The 16212-nt window shown below is 44.4% G+C and overlaps 1 long non-coding RNA gene across 1 annotated transcript; it reads left to right on the forward strand.

Moving 5' to 3' along the window:
• Nucleotides 1-767: 767 nt before the first annotated feature.
• Nucleotides 768-15828, forward strand: LOC139048449 (uncharacterized). The gene is made up of 4 exons (XR_011507709.1): nucleotides 768-1089; nucleotides 9544-9663; nucleotides 12851-13070; nucleotides 15741-15828. It is a non-coding gene; the product is annotated as an uncharacterized lncRNA (long non-coding RNA).
• The last annotated feature ends 384 nt before the right edge of the window (nucleotides 15829-16212 follow it).

The raw sequence follows: 16212 nt of genomic DNA on the forward strand, positions 1-16212 counted from the left end.
ACCAAGTAATCCTTCCAGCCTCTCGGAAAATGCTGCTCGCCGGGGTCAGGATACACGTCAGCGCAACCAGCGTCACATTCCGATTCGCTGCTCTCAGACGACGAGGTAGACAAGGTTTCATGCGTGCTTTCCAATGGATGACAGTCTTCAGTTGCAGCGTCAATTGAAGGGAATGGTGCGATGTGGCCTGCGTCAGCGTCTGCTTCGTTTTCGCAGAAATTCTGTTCACTTGCATCAGTAGAACCCAGTTCACTGTCCAACGCGGCAGACGAAGCACCGACTGATGAACGTTTTTGAACCTATTTTGAGCGTATGGGCACGTCGATGGACGGGTCCCATAAGTAATTTCCGAATTGTCTTCTCGGCGACATTATTCGTGAACGGCGCTGGGCCTTGCACGACTACTTTACGATAAAATATAGAGCGCAACACCCAAGTAAAACATAGCGAACAGCGAATGCGGAGTACAGCGGAGTAGTCATACAATCACGTGGTAGTGCACCCGCTGGCTAGAAAACCTAAAGCGTTGCTAGACGGTCAACTGCCTCGACGCTCAATGACTCAACAGTGAAACGTTAGATCAGCGTATCCGAGAGGTAGGTCTGGAAAATGCATTTTATATTATTAGGCAATAGTGTGTGGCTCACAGGGCCGCAAACATTTATTAAAGTTTTGTTTCAAGCTTTTGTTATGAGTTTTTAAAAAAATAATCTTAAGCCAAACACAGCCATATCTAAAAAGTGAGCAGGAAACACTGATACCATCTCTTTCGTTTGCGTCGTGTTTGCATTTTTCCGTCGCCATTTCGTACGTATTTTTGTTAGTTGCCTCCCGTCAAGTTGGTTCTTTATTTTATGTTCCGGCCTCGGCACGTGCGTTTGTTTGCTCGGACAGCTGGAGCGTAAGATGTCTCACGTCCTTGCGAAGTGAGTTGACGATAACAAGTGGGACGTGTATCCCGTGAATGCGTTGGCCGACACGGATGTGGCCTTCCGTCTCATATCGCAGCAGGGGTCAATTAAAGAAGTATTCAACTCATCAGTTGGAAAGAAGGAGCGCCACCGGACCCGGCAGTACTCCTTGCCTTCGGTGAGTACATCTCGTGTTTTTTGACGGCTGTCCCTACTAAAGTAACATATTTAACAGGGAGAGGCGGGCTAGTTGGTGGTCGATATTGGAATGCATCATGTAACCGCGAAAACGACAACGGACGATGAAACATCCGCGCCTGTCCTGTGTGTTTCTTTCCTCGTCCGTTGTCGTTTGCGTGGTTACATGATGCATCCCAACTAAAGGCACGTTACACGGAACCTGTCTCAGAAAAGTTTATGCGCTGTCCAGGTTGCCGGTGTAGCGTGTTGCACGTACCATCAATTGATCACTAAGACACGGAAAAAAAAACATCTCATAGCGAATATGATCGACGCGACCAGTTTGTGTGCTAGACCTTGACATTTTTCATACGTATGCCCGAGCAGCGCAATGTAATACAGCCTAGCCACAAGTTCGTGCCAGCTTGCCCGCTTATCAGTCATTCTGCTCGATATTTCAGCAAAGTTCTGACTGGTGTCGCATAAAAGTCGCGGGCCGCTTTTATCGTCGCGACAACAGATTGGAGGATTTTTTACAAGCACTGCTCCCGGAGGGGACATGTAACCGGCAAACGAACGCTTCAGAAGAGCACTTGATATTATAACAAAAGAGGCGGCGCAGCTTCTCCAGGGCACCCAAGGAGTGCGGGAGGATCAAAGCTGGAAGCAGGGCGGCCCGTGAGTTGGGGCCGCGGAGGCCGAAGCGTGTCAGGGGCATTCACACTGTAAGGCATTCGTATTTCGAGCTGCCGGTCTTCTACAGGTGGATGGTCACGCATTTATGAAAAAGAAGTAATATTTATTTATTTACAATATCGCAAAGGCCCCAGTAAAGGGATTTTACATGAGGGGTGGGCTATTTACAAATGCATTAAGTGTTATATACAATTTTTTTTATTACTGTATTGAAGTCGGTGCTACTGGAGAGGAGCGCAACGTCAGAGGGAAGGTAATTCAAATCTTGCAATGTTTTGACAAAAAATGAAGAAAGATTCACAGTGGTTCGAGCAGATGGTGGGTATACAGCTGTTTCGTGATTGGTGCTGACTTGATGGCAGGAGTACAAGGTGACGTTTGATAAAACTTGAACAATAGGCACAGACGTGCTATTCTGCGGCGTGCTGAAAGACTTCCAAGGTTTGCACGAGATTTTAGTTCGGTGAGACTAGAATGGTATGAGCATTCTGAGAAAATGAATCTGGCTGCATGGTTCTGTACAAATTTTAGCATTTTATTAGGGTTACTTTGGTGAGGGTCCCAAACAGTGCATGTGTATTCCAGTTTGGTCTGGTTATTGTGTGATAGGCGAGAAGTAGGACAGAAGGATGTGGTAGATAAAGGTTACGATGTAAGCAACCAAGAACGCGGTTAGCTTCATTAGTAGTGTGCATTGTATGAAAGGACCGTGTTAAATGTGATGACAAATGAACACCTACGTACTTGTACGCACTTACACATGAAATTGCGAAGTTATAGATCAAATAATTCAGTGATGAGTAATATTGCTGGCAATGAAAAGATAGTGATGTTTTATTTGTGTTTAGTGACATGAGCGACTCGTTGCACCAGATTTCGATCCGTTGAAAGTCAGACCGAAGGGAGTGAATGTCAGACAGGTTGTTAATTGGACGATATATGTAGCATGCAGTCGTCTGCAAAAAGTGTGATGTTAGAAGAAATATCACTCGGTAAATCATTGATATATATTAGGAATAATAGTGGGCCTAGGATCGTGCCCTGAGGCACGCCCAAGCTGACAGGAAGGTAGGCAGAAGACTGTTTATTGGCGCGCACGAATTGCTTGCGGTTAGTTAGAAAGTCACAAATCAATTCAAAAGCAAAAGAATTAACGCATGAAAGTTTTAGAAACGGGCGTTCATGAGGAACGTTATCAAATGCTTTGTCGAAGTCCCCCCCCCAAAAAAAGGACACACACTCACACGATATATCTCACGTGCTCCTTTCTTCCGCATTCCAAAGAAAGCCTGCGAAATATAAAAAAATACCATGTGACGGGGCAATGGTGCACTGTTATTGTGTTGCTTGCTCTCAAGCGTGCGATGGATGAAGACGTCGGCTGCAGCGAGACTGGCCCGTGACAGGGCGTTACGTCTGGTGTAGGTATCTGGGCGTGCGGCTTTTATCGCATGACGGCACAAATGCATGCTGCTGGCTGAGCGGTGCCGAAGCGATAAAGCATCTAAGGAGACGAAAGAGAACAAGAAGATAGCTTTATTTCGTTTTATTCTTGAAATGGACACGAGCTGGCGGCCTGCCGATGGAGTGTAATGGGGTTGGGCGGGGAGGCGGCGTTAGGGCCGGAATGATTTTGCAGTGACCTTCAATCCAAAAAGTGCCTTTCGATTATAATGCGTGTTCGAAGAGGTCACCATCTCATAGGCACATTTTCCAAGCCGTTCTTGATCATGGTATCAGGGATGGAGTTGCAAACTTGTCTTACTTTTTCTTTTAGGTTCTCTGATGTTGTAGTTGGTGTCCGGTATACTTGATCCTTGATGTAGCCCCAGAGAAAGAAAGCAAGGGAGTTAAATCTGGCGACCATGCTGGCCAAGCAATGAGCCCATGCTGTCCAATACACTGCTGCGGGAATAATTCATGCAGCCATTTGCAAGCTTTGCTGCTGCCGTGTGCATGAGCACCATCATGCTGATACCAAATATCCTTGATCCTAGCCAATGGAACTCGGCAAAGAAAATCCTCAGGCGCCCCATCAAGGATGTCATTCATATGTTGCGCCTGTAAGCATGTTATTAAAAAACAGGGGGCCAATGATAGTGCCACCGTAAATTCCACACTACACGTTAACCGACCGCTGATATTGGTAATGTCTTCAAAACCCAGTGAGGAGTTTCGTTGCTCCAATAGTGAGTGTTGTGGATGTCCACGTGGCCATTACATGAGAAGGTAGCTTCATCAGTCCACAATGTTTTGTTGGCAAAGCCCGGCGGAAGATAATCTTCCACCTTGATTATAATCCAGTTTGCAAAGTGCTTTCGATTTTTGAAATAGCGGGGCTCCAACATCTGGTGCAGCTGCATGTGGTATGGATGAGGCTGCCTCTTCTTAAGTACTCTTCACATTGAAGAATGTGGCACTCCAGCTTCAGCACCCACACTACGAGCACTTGCATGTGGGTCTGAAGAAAACTGACAGAGTATCTATCTCCACGTCCTCGTCCAGGATTGAAGATTTATGTTGCTTCTTCGTAAAAGTCCCAGTCTGTCTCAGCATTTCATATGCATGCACAATCATCATTGAGCTCAGATGCTTACCTGGATGCCAGTGTGGAAATAGCTAAAGTGCACGCCTTCTATGTCCACTTGACGCACCTAGAGCCAAAACCATATCCTCCCTTTCCTCATTGGAGTAAGCCATATCCGCTGCTCAACGTTGGTCACAGCTGAATAGCGTTGCTGTAGAGAACACGCAGGGATATGTGTGCCTGAGGAGCTCTGGATATTGGGGGCGAGCTCCACCACTGGAAAAGCTCATGCCACCATCGGCGTGACGTGACATATGAGAGGTCACGTGGACACAGTGGCCGCATCGGCTGCATTGGAAGCACCGAAGCGAGCTGAAAATGAAAGTTTAAAGTGCCACCTGTGCTACAGTTCTGATTAAGTGGTGAGGCTTTACCGCTTGACAACATTTGAAAGTACTCTAATAGGTAGTGGCTGCCTTTGGAAGCGTGCAGCATGGTAGGCTGCTGCTCGGTGCCGTTGTGCCGGACGTACGCAGTGGAGCCTGGTGTCAGCCTTATTCACACGTAGCCACAGAACAAAGAGCCACATGAAGCTTGACTCGCGAAACTTAAAAGTGGCAGACAGCCATCACCTACAACTCCGGTATGCAGCAAACAGGTGCGAGGAAGATTTCTGCTATGGTGTCAGGACTGCGCGATGTTCGGTGAGTAGCAGAAAACGCACACCGAGACGCTTGCCCGCGCCCACTGCCTAGCTAATGCCATGACGGTTTTGGTCTATGAACTTGTTGACGCAAGATACTGGCAAGTTCACTGGAACGGAAAGGGAGCGGCAAGAAGCACATTAAAAAAAAAGGCATGGCATGTGGTCACGTTTGTGTTATGAATTATTGCACTGGATTACGACGAAGAAGCACAGGGAAATCGCACGCTGAGAAGACCGATAAGCATACAGTGCGATGCAACTTGAGAAATAATATTGGAACGTCCAAGAATTCAGAAGACAAAAAAAGATTTAATCGTTGCGATGCCACATCACAGTCACCGTAGGTGTCGAAATCTCTATCACAAAATTATTTTTGAACAGTTGTGATAGCGTCCATGCAACAAAGATTGCCATTGTACTGTAAAATGCTCATATGCTGCAGCCTAAAGCTCACGGCACGGTGCGAAAACGCGCTCACAGCGAAAGCAAAGCATTGTTCACAGACATGCATGCAGACGTGCAGTCGGTCGCTGCGAACCCGTGCGATCGCTGCATTGAGGCTTCATTCTGTTATGCCCCATTTGGTCACACAGACAGCCCACTATAAGAACATATTTCGCATAGTTTATTCGCAGCATTTGCCTACCTTTCACGCAATTAGGGAGACTCCATCCTGGCGACCGCGTGCAGTGGCGCTCACTGTACATATGTATTCGGCAAAGAGATAGCGTCTGTAAACAATTCTGTGCTTTCAGTTTGCCCAAGATTATTATATCGACAGTCAAAAACTTCCCTCGTTGTGAGAGTACTTACATAAATGTTGAGGAGGGCCGCCACGTGGTGTTTTTTTTTTTAGCGCTGTAAGCGAAACCTATGAGGAGCGCGCCGCGTGATCTCATACTACGCAAGGGAGGAGCTTCTGACAGATGGCGACTCCGTAAGTCCTCACCCCCAACATTGCAGTTCGCTGGAATTGGTTCAGACGAGGTACATAAGGTATGATCTACATCCGGTAAACTGGAACAGCCTGTGGGCGCACTCTCTCGGGGACTGACACGCTGGTGACGGTGCACAAGTGTGAAGCCAGACGCGGCCACCCGATACTGCGACCACAAAGTGATGTGCATCCGTGGGGTGCGAGATAAAAAAAAAGTCTGGTAGACAGTAAGTGCGAGAAGGAGAGCAGACGGGGCCAGTATGGAAAGAGTTGTCTGAAGAATACATGTGTAATCTTCCTTGAATATAGCCAAAGTTTTTTTACCATTAGTTAGTTTTGTCCGCATCCGACTTATCCGCTGTTATTCGAGCCCTAAGGTTAAAGTTGTAGCATCATCGTTCAATTTGAAAACTTTTACAAGGTCATTTGTGTACAAAGGCAAAATTCCAGCAGCAGTAATTGCTTTCCATCATTCCCACGCACTTCGCCCTTTCCTTCTTTCAAGCAGAATCAAAATGCTGCTTTCATCGTTTCTCTTTTGTGGCCTTAGATGCTTTATCGCTTTGGCAACCGTCCTGCAATAACAGCCGCATGCCCGGATACCTACACCATGCATAACACCCTCTTGCGGGCCAGTCTCACTGCAGCCGACACTGTTCATCCATCGCACGCATCAGAGCAGCACAATAACAGTGCACAAGTGCCCCGCCACGTGGTATTTTTTCATATGTTGTGGGCTTTCTTTGGAACGCGGAAAAAGGGGCCATGTGAAATATACCGTGTTGGAAACAATTTATTGAGAGGTTTCTGTAAATGCTCTACAACTTTGCATCTCACACTTGGGGTCTGCAGACAATACTTAAAAAGTTGAATAAATAAACATAAATAATCCGTTAGTTAAGGGGAAAATAAAAAAAACAGCCTGAGTAACTTTAGAACAGTGCCAACATTATGAATTTGGTTCAACTTGCATCCGGAGTGCCTTTCATTTTTAAAACTTTGGCTCAAGCTATGTGGGACAAGCTGTATATATAGTACAGGAGGGAGATAGCTGGCTGTTCATTACACTATTACCAAAAAAGTTGTTTGTAAATTTAATAACTAACCCTCATTTATCACTAGCTTCGAATAAGCTCATTATGTAAACTAGGTTGGTACTTAACCAGACTTACTTAGTCAAGACAAGCATGGGCCGGTTTTTGTAGCAATGCCTTTTCCCATGGAGGAAATAAACAAAGTAGGAGGGCTTGACGTCACATTTTTGAAGAAGTGACTAGCGCAAGGGTGGACATGAGACAATGAGACACTAAAAAGATGACAAGGACAAGCGCCTGTCCTTGTCGCCTTTTAGTGTCCACTCTTGCACTAGTTACTTCACCATGGAATACCAACTAGCCCGGTCTCGCACCCCACATTTTTGAAGCCGGAAATGCAGCCATGTTGGTGTGCCATCTCCCTTTGTGCCTCCAATCAGCTCGCCAGAACAGTTAGGCACGAGCTTTGAACTTGCATTGCTATGACCTGCCAGAAGTGTGTGCTGCTGATGCGCATCAGAACAATGCCTGTGAAACTTCTTGATCAGTTTTAGTGAAGCAGACGCGATCCTGTGCCCATCTGGGGCATGTTGAAGATGACAAAGACCTGCACCGCAAATACTTGAGCATGTCTGTTGCTGACACTTGCACTCACAGACCCAAAACATCTTTCAAGCTTACACACCTCGCTTCAAAGTCAGCTTGTCTTGCGAACATAATGTGCTGCGAGAAAGACGCGGGTCGAACAAGCTTATTTCACTTTTCAGAGGCCTAGCACAGCAGCGAGAGCTTAAAGGGCGTGGTTGCTATGGCAAGGTTTTCATTTGGGGCACCATTACCAGTGCTGCATTGCGAAAAACAGCATGCGACTTCCGTCACACTACCTCCAACACGTCTGTGTTGGCCGGCGCCTCTCCTACGCTCTCCTTCCTCCATGCCTTTTCCCGATAACAATGCCTTTCAGTGCTCTTCGCTTTAGTGAGTGGTCAAGCGAGGCTGTGTATCGGGCGGAGCTTTAAAAGAGGCCACTCATAAATGCGAAAAGCACTGAAAGGCATTGGCATCGAGAAAAGGTATCGCTACAAAGTACTGGCCATGCTCGCCACTTCTTTCTGTATAAGTAAATACAAATAAAAATTGGCTCACAAATGTACAGGACTTGACACAGCATAAGAATTGGGGATAAGAGTTAATGGAGAATAGCTTAGTAACTTGCGAATCGCTGATGATATTGCCTTGCTTAGGAACTCGGGGGACCAATTGCAATGTATGCTCACTGACCTGGACAGGCAAAGCAGAAGGGTGGGTCTAAAAATTAATCTGCAGAAAACTAATGCTTAACAGTCTCGGAAGAGAACAGTAGTTTACGATAAGCAGCGAGGTACTGGAAGTGGTAAGGGAATACAACTACTTGGGGCAGGTAGTGACCGGGGATCCGGATCATGAGACTGAAACAATCAGAAGAATAAGAATGGGCTGGGGTGCGTTTGGCAGGCATTTTCAGATCGTGAACAGCAGGTTGCCATTATCCCTCAAGAGAAAAGTGTGTAACAGCTGTGTCTTACCAGTACCCATCTACGGGACAGAAACCTGGAGGCTTATGAAAAGGGTTCTCTTTAAATTGAGGACGATGCAACGAGCTATGGAAAGAAGAATGATGGGTGTAACATTAAGGGGGATAAGAGAGCAAGTTGGGTGAGGGAACAAGCACAAGTTAATTACATCTTAGTTGAAATCAAGAAAGAAATGGGCCTGGCCAGGGCATGTAATGAGGCGGGAAGATAACTGATGGTCATTAAGGGTTATGGACTGGATTCAAATAGAAAGGAAGCGTAGCAGGGAGCAGGAGAAAGTTAGGTGGGCGGATGAGAGTAAGAAGTTCGCAGGGACAACATGGCCACAATTAGCACATGACCGGGGTAGTTGGAGAAATATGGGAGAGGCGTTTTCCCCACAGTGGGCGTAGCCAGGCTGATGATGATGAAGCAAGTGATCATTGTTAGCATTGTGTTCAGTGGGGCTGGTTGGTTCATGTTTAGAATAAAGACAGGGACAGCACATCATGGAGTACAGGACAGCGCTCTGTGCTGTGCTCTTTACTCGCTCGCCCTGTGTTGCGCTGTTCCTGTTTTTATTCTAAAGGGATCATTGTCTGTGTTTATATATTTTTAAATAAGGTTTCCATTGAAACCGTTTAACGGTGTGGAGTAAACAAAAATATCGGGACATCTGAACATTCGAATGTTATTCATCAAACAACCATGCAGGCTGACTGATCACTGGTTGTCCAGTTTTAATCTTTGAATAAGTTGGGAATCAAGCAACCGAATAACTGGTATTGCCAGAGGCCTGATTTAATAGTGCTTTTATAGTTTGTCAACTACCATTGGCAATATTGAATTAAGGCGTGTTTGTAAGAAGGCATTATGTTGATAACTTCGATGACAGTCTGTGAAAGTGCACTGCCCACAGATAATTTTCGTGCGCGTGATACGGCTAAACCAATTGTTCTTGTATGTCTTTAAAAAAATAGATGCTTTCTTTTATTTCAGATATCAACCCATGCAGCACCGGTACTGTTCAGGTAAAGGCACTTCAAGAAGAAAATCGGGAATTAAAAGATGAAGTGGAACATATGAAGCGGATGGCAGAAAAACACGATTACATTTATGGTAAAAAGCCTTTAAACATATGTTGCCACAACATTATACAGTCAGCAGCTGTCCTAACCTTGGTGCTTGACCACTTGCCATTGCTTTTGAAAAAGTTGAAGACCCTTCAAAATAAGAAAGAAGTTAATTTCATGAAACATGTTTTTCAAAGGAAAGGTTTTTGCTTCCGTTATTACCATGTGAACATGGTCACAAAGTGCCAAACTATGTCATAAAAGGCGCTGGTAAGAACACTCTTCCTTTCCTATGAAAGAACAACAAAATTTTTCAGGTAAATGAAGAGAAAGAAGTTTTACACCATAATGCATTCGTCGATTATCAGCCATTTCTAACATTTTTATAGGCCATTGAAAGGCAGTAAAATGGCCTGTATTTAGGATTTTTTCCAGTAAAAGCTTAAATTTTGCATCAGGCAAATGGTCAGGACCTGTACAATGCTGAAAAAAAAAATGCTTGGACGGAATATGGCACAATAGTGTACACATGTGACGACCACTCAAGAAAGCTGATAGGGTGTGCTAATTTAACAATGAATTGAAAAAAAATATGCAAACACTGCCTCTTGTGATAGCTCATTCTGTTGTTATTAAACTGAGAAAGCTTTGTTAGAATAATTTTTTGCTTAAAGGGAGAAAAAAGGATATTGAAGTGCTATTCCACCGATCTCAAAATGTACAATACATCTTCTCACTTCAGGAAGCCTCTTGGCGCCAAAGACGGAATGCATGGATACGAGCGCTCCTGTGCCAATAAATAGAGGTTAGTCTAAACTGATTTTAAGGTAATTGCTTCATTGCTAGGGTGGTTATGAGCCTCTTCAGTCAAGCAGGGCTGCTAGATTACTTGTGTTTACCAGCATGTCACTGTCTGCTAATTTCCTGCTTGGTGCCCTTACACAGCATTGGGCAGTGCATTGATACCGACGTATTTGCTACCCGACTACTTGTGCCAGTCTAGTTAGAATTGGGCAGAATGCACTAAATAAAATAATAATAATAATTGCAGATTCCCGTAAATATCAAACGAGTAAGTTGGTGGGAATGAGCTGCCCAGTATTGTTTAAGTATGATGAGCCGGCCGTTAGTAGACAGCGACATGCTACTAAATACACGTAATCTAGCAGCTCTGCTTGACTGAAGAGGCTCGTAACCACCCCAGTACTGAAGGAATCGACATAAAATCAGTTTGCACTACCCTTATGGCACAGTAACGCTCGTGTTTAGTACTACAGGCTCAATATATAACAAGAGATCAAAGGACGAGAGAAAAGAAATAAAATGTGCATGCATCTGCTAGCACAAAAACTTGGAAAAGGACAGCAGAAGCACAATGAGATAAACAAAGTGGCGAGTGATCGCTTTTTCATTCTGCGTAACTTGTGTATTTATCCACTTCCAGTTTCATTTCACATGCTGCCATGGCTCAGTGGCTGCATTTTGACTGTGGCGCAATCCAAAAGCACCTGTCTGTTGTGATATACTAAAGAACCATAAGTGATTGCTTTCATAATTTCGTAACCAATTTATTTTGCAGAAGCACCCAAATTAGTCAAAACGACCTAAAACGGCACTTGGCAAGTTTGTAAATCAAGCCAAACAAACAGTTGGACCTTTTGTTGCTTGCCCAAAGGTGCATATATCATCATATCCTCTGTCTTAGCTAGCTAACATAAATGCATGAAATGGTACTGTCAGAAAAATGAATTTTTCGCACTATCCTTAAACTTGTTCTCTGCAAGCTCCAAGTCTCTTCAAGTCAAAGGCAGGAATATGCACATTGGTATAGCAATGCATCATCAGAAATTGCTGTTTATTTAAAAAGGTAGTAAGCAGGGTGACCTCCCATTGATAGGCCGCATTTTTCATATCAATTTTGTCTGTGAAAGCACACACTAGGGTTGATGCCTGAGGAAACTTGTCACTGTCTTCACTGTAATTATGCATTTATGTTTCTGGCTAGAAACGTCATTTATAGTCCTAATATAATGTGTGCTGTGTAGCATCCATGTCTGAACCTGTACTTACTATTGCCAAAAAGCACTCGTCCTGTCTCCCTTTCTCATCCGTGTTTTCTTCGATGAATTCATAACAGTGAGCTTGCGTTCAAATCCTTTTAAGCCACTGATAACTTACACCATCACCAGAAAGTAACTTTACTGTCATGAGCTTGTACAATTTCACTTGATGGAGGTCACTTTGGTGTTACATGACAAAAAAGTGTCACCTGATATTGAGGGCTATGGTGCTTATCAGAGTAGTATGCACTTGAGCTTTTCCTGTGCCTTTATGCTGTGTGTAGATATCATGAATGGATATGAAAGTGCCAGAACAACCAAACTTGCCTCCGGTGGGAGCCGAACCCACAACATCTTCACTACAAATTGCGTTACCGCGGCAACTGTTCCAACTTCTAGATTCTTGGGTATTTTGTTTATGTGTAACCGTGGGTGTGTTAGCCAGTTGTATTCATGCCAATCCATTGGATGTGGACCATCCTTTTGGCCAATGGTGACGCATATGTGAACTTTATGAGCAGGCAGCTGACCAATAAACTCATGTATGCTATTTGAAGACATCAAACCTGCCTGATTCAAGACCCTCATTATGAAATTAAAGACAAAGGGAACTGAGGGGCCCAATTTTGTTAAACATAATCATGTGAAACCAACAGATAATAAGCCAAATAAAGCATAAAGGAAGTTATCTGTATTATTTTATTTAAGTGTAGAAATGATAAAGCAAAATGATAGTCGATGAAAAACAACTTGCTGCTGTAAGTCATGTCAGTAACTGCTGCAGGTTACCGCATTGTTTCTCTCCTTTAAACTTAGCTATTTGTTCCTAGATGTGTCACCCGCTGTGGTTGCTTAGTGGCTATGCTGTTGGGTTGCTAAGCATGAGGTCGCGGGATCGAATCCCGGCCACAGCGGCTGCATTTCAATAAAGACAAAATGGAAAAGCGCCAGTGTACTTAGATACAGATGCACGTTAAAAACCCCAGGTGGTCCAGATTATTCAGGAGTCCCACACTACAGTGTGCCTCATAATCAGATCGTGGTTATGGCATGTAAAACAGCATAATTTAATTTTTTGTTAGGTATGTCATTGCCAGCAAATTCTGAATCTTACTCTGCAAAAGGTTATGGGCTATACAGCTCCCACATGATATTTTTTTTTCATGTTCCCAGGTGGACATTGGGGCCGGTGTGAGTGTTGAACAAGGCACCCTAGAGAAGCTATGCTGAGCATGCGAAAGTGGCCTTGGCAAATTTGCCAGGGCTCTTTTGTGGAATGTACTCACCCCTGAGGAGCTACGGGACGAACCGCTCCTGGGTGAGAAGAGCAACTTGCACTTAAACCAGCCATTCAAGGAGGCCTTGGACCCTATTCGTATCCGAGCTGCGATTGGTATGTACGTCAGTCCTAGTGGTACAACTCCAAATTCCAGTCTTGGAACATTATTTTAAAAATTCGCATCTCCTCGTGCGTTACTTAGCAAGAGATATGTGCCAGCACAGCAATATTAGCTTTTAGTTTGACTGGTCAAGCTCGGCACCACCAGGTAGCTGGACCGTACAGAGCGATCAGGCCACTCACGGATGTCTAGGCTAAAAGCTCCTTATCACAGCAATAGTAGCATGGAGAGGATTTAGTGTACGCCTCCACCTATCCATCAAAATCTCCAAATCTTGCCTGTGGTTAACAGAAAGCCAGACACGCTTGGCATTGCGACAGAATGCTCGCAACACATGCTGCTTCGACAGCTCGCTTGGGATCGACTGCCAGTCAGCTGGCGGAGAAGTTTGAGAGTCTTGGTGCGCTGGCTCAAGACAACTAGAAGGAGATGACAGGATGTCCCATCACGATGCAGAGCCAGTGAAGGCGGAGCTTAGCCTGGCGAATGAGTTGGAGAAAAAGCATGGCTATGGAGGTGGGTAACTTGTAATTGGCTAAAGTTCTCTTAAAGGGCCCCTGAAACAGTTCGGACAAATTTTGTAGACGCGTAGGATACAGCTAAAGTTAATCATTCACACCACAATTTGTGTGAAGCCTTGCGTATTAAGAGAGCCACTGACGATTACAAGTTACCCTCCTCCGTAGCCATGCGTTTTCTACTCAACTCGTTTGCCAGGTGATCAGGGCTAATCTCCGCCTTCACTGGCTCTGCGTCGGGATGGCACGTCGTGCCGTCTACTTCCAGTTCTCTAGGACCGAGTGCGCGAAGCCTCTCCAACCTCTCCACCAGTTGCTTGGCAGTCGACCCCAAGCGAGAGCTATCGAAGCAGAGTGCATTCTGAGCAGTCTGTCGCAACGCCGAATGTGTCTGGCATTCCGGTAACCACAGCTGAGTGGACTGATTGGTCTGCACGGTCTAGCCACCTGTTGGCGCAGAGCTTAACCAGCCAAACAACGAGCTAATATTGCTCTGTCTCGGCGTAAAACAATTTAAGCATTTACAAAAACATGTTAACGATAACGCTCGTGCAAAATATTTACACCAGCAGCAAGGAAGAATACACTTTGTTACTGTTACTGTTTTTGGTCAAGCTCTGTGCCATCAGGTGGCTGCGCCGTGCAGTTTGCGCTTCTGCTCATCCTGTGAAACGGCACAGTCAAACGGCCAGGCCCTGTCTCCTTGTGCTTGCATTTACACAAATACCGGACTCGCGAAACACTATTGTGGTTTTTAGTAATCCTCCGGTGTAAAGTGACGGCTGCAAACGTGCAAATCCTGGCGCCGATTCAATATCGACAGTCCGATGCACTGCAGCCACTTCGCTCGTCTGCTGCCTTGCAGAGGGACATGGTGTCGCAGCTTGACATTGCCAGTTACTACGTTTTCAGCCTTCAACGTAACAAAGGCGAATCGTGTTTCTTGCGAAAGGACTGAGACCGACAATGACTGCGGAGCTCTCGTAAAAATGGAGCACGTTGCAACACAAGCAGACGACACTTGCTGTGCGCCAGAAGTGTAGTGACAAATTTTTCTTGTGCATTCTCTTTCTGTAACTTTCTTTTTATAGAAACAAATTAACTAACATTCCAACTATTAAGAACAACATTGGTTCACCATAAAGTTAAAAAATTATTGATGAAGCGCGCTGGGCGGCCAGTCGGATAGCTTGCCCTACCAGCATCATTAGGACAGTTTACATCAAATGGTTAGATGCGGCTGAAAATTCAGCCGAGTGGTGTGGTGCTGTGATCGGCAGCAATGTAAATTTTTGAAATCTTATAATAAATTATGTGCTTTAACCGGAGCACTTACATTGTCAAATAATGATCAGAAGGACCTATCCTCTAATGGCTCAGTATGTACAGAATCATCAAAATCATTTCGGAGTCCCTCTAATGTAAGATGCTTTACACAGATTGTTGTGCGAATGTTTTACTGTAGCTGTGCCCCACGTGCCTACAAAATTTGTCCGGACCATTTCGGGGACACATAAGTGTGTCTTAGCAACAAGGCTGTATGTCAACGCTTATTAGCCTTCATATAGCTGTGATACTTTAGTGTTGCTATCATTGCTTCCACTTTTGGGTGAAGCTTCAACTGTTTTTGTCATTGAAATTCATTTTTTCTGATTGCCCGATAATTTGATAAGGTTTACGCACCCTTTTGGGTAAGAGAAATTTGCTGTGAGGATAAATGAATTTATAAAAGGTCAAATTTTCATTCAACGAAATCTTTATACAACGAAGTAAAGTGCTGGTTTTACTGGCTTCGTTATAGAGGATTACCTGTACGTGCAAATGAATTATATAAAATTCCAATGAATAGGTGCTGACACACTGACCTGTTCTTTATGCATGCCAAAGAGCTTGGTGCCAGTACTGAGATGTTTATCTTCATTCTGCCTCTGCTCTTTACAATATTGTGGTGCACACTTGATAACTGCAGACCCTAGCTCAAAGTACACAACGTAGCTAAATTACTCTGTGATGATGTTTTATGACTGACACTAGCAGTGTGGCCTGCACTTAAACATAGCATAAGGCTTCAATTTGTTATTATTTTATTAGACAGCTAGAAAATCCTGTATGCATCGGTAATCTTATGCTGTATTTCTTTTCCAGACTACACATGCTCCAAGTTTCCCTCTGCCAGCCTCTCCTACATAAAGAACATCATCTCCTCAGTACTGGCAAGAGAAATGAAAAAGCCTGAAGCTCAATAAATTTGTGGGCTATTGTATAAAAGGAATGATTCACATGCTTTTTGTTAATCACGAATTTGTTTCTTTTCATAACACCACAGGGAAAGAGGCCTTGCAATGGAAAGCTAGAAAATGCACCTTGAAGATGTCCCGAGGCCAAGCCATGCCTCAATGGCGAATATCAACATTAGTTAATTTCATGTTGCATTGCACCTTACATTCCATAAATTTAATATTGCATTCCACTTTACAATCCATAAACTTAATGTTGCATTCCACTTGAAAATCCATAAACTTATTGTTGCATTCCATTTGAAAATCCATAAACTTATTGTTGCATTCCACTTTACAATCCATAAACTTAATGTTGTATTCCACATTACATTTCATGG

This window comes from Dermacentor albipictus, chromosome 8 (genome assembly GCF_038994185.2).
Source record: "Dermacentor albipictus isolate Rhodes 1998 colony chromosome 8, USDA_Dalb.pri_finalv2, whole genome shotgun sequence".
NCBI classification, from domain to species: Eukaryota; Metazoa; Arthropoda; class Arachnida; order Ixodida; family Ixodidae; genus Dermacentor; species Dermacentor albipictus.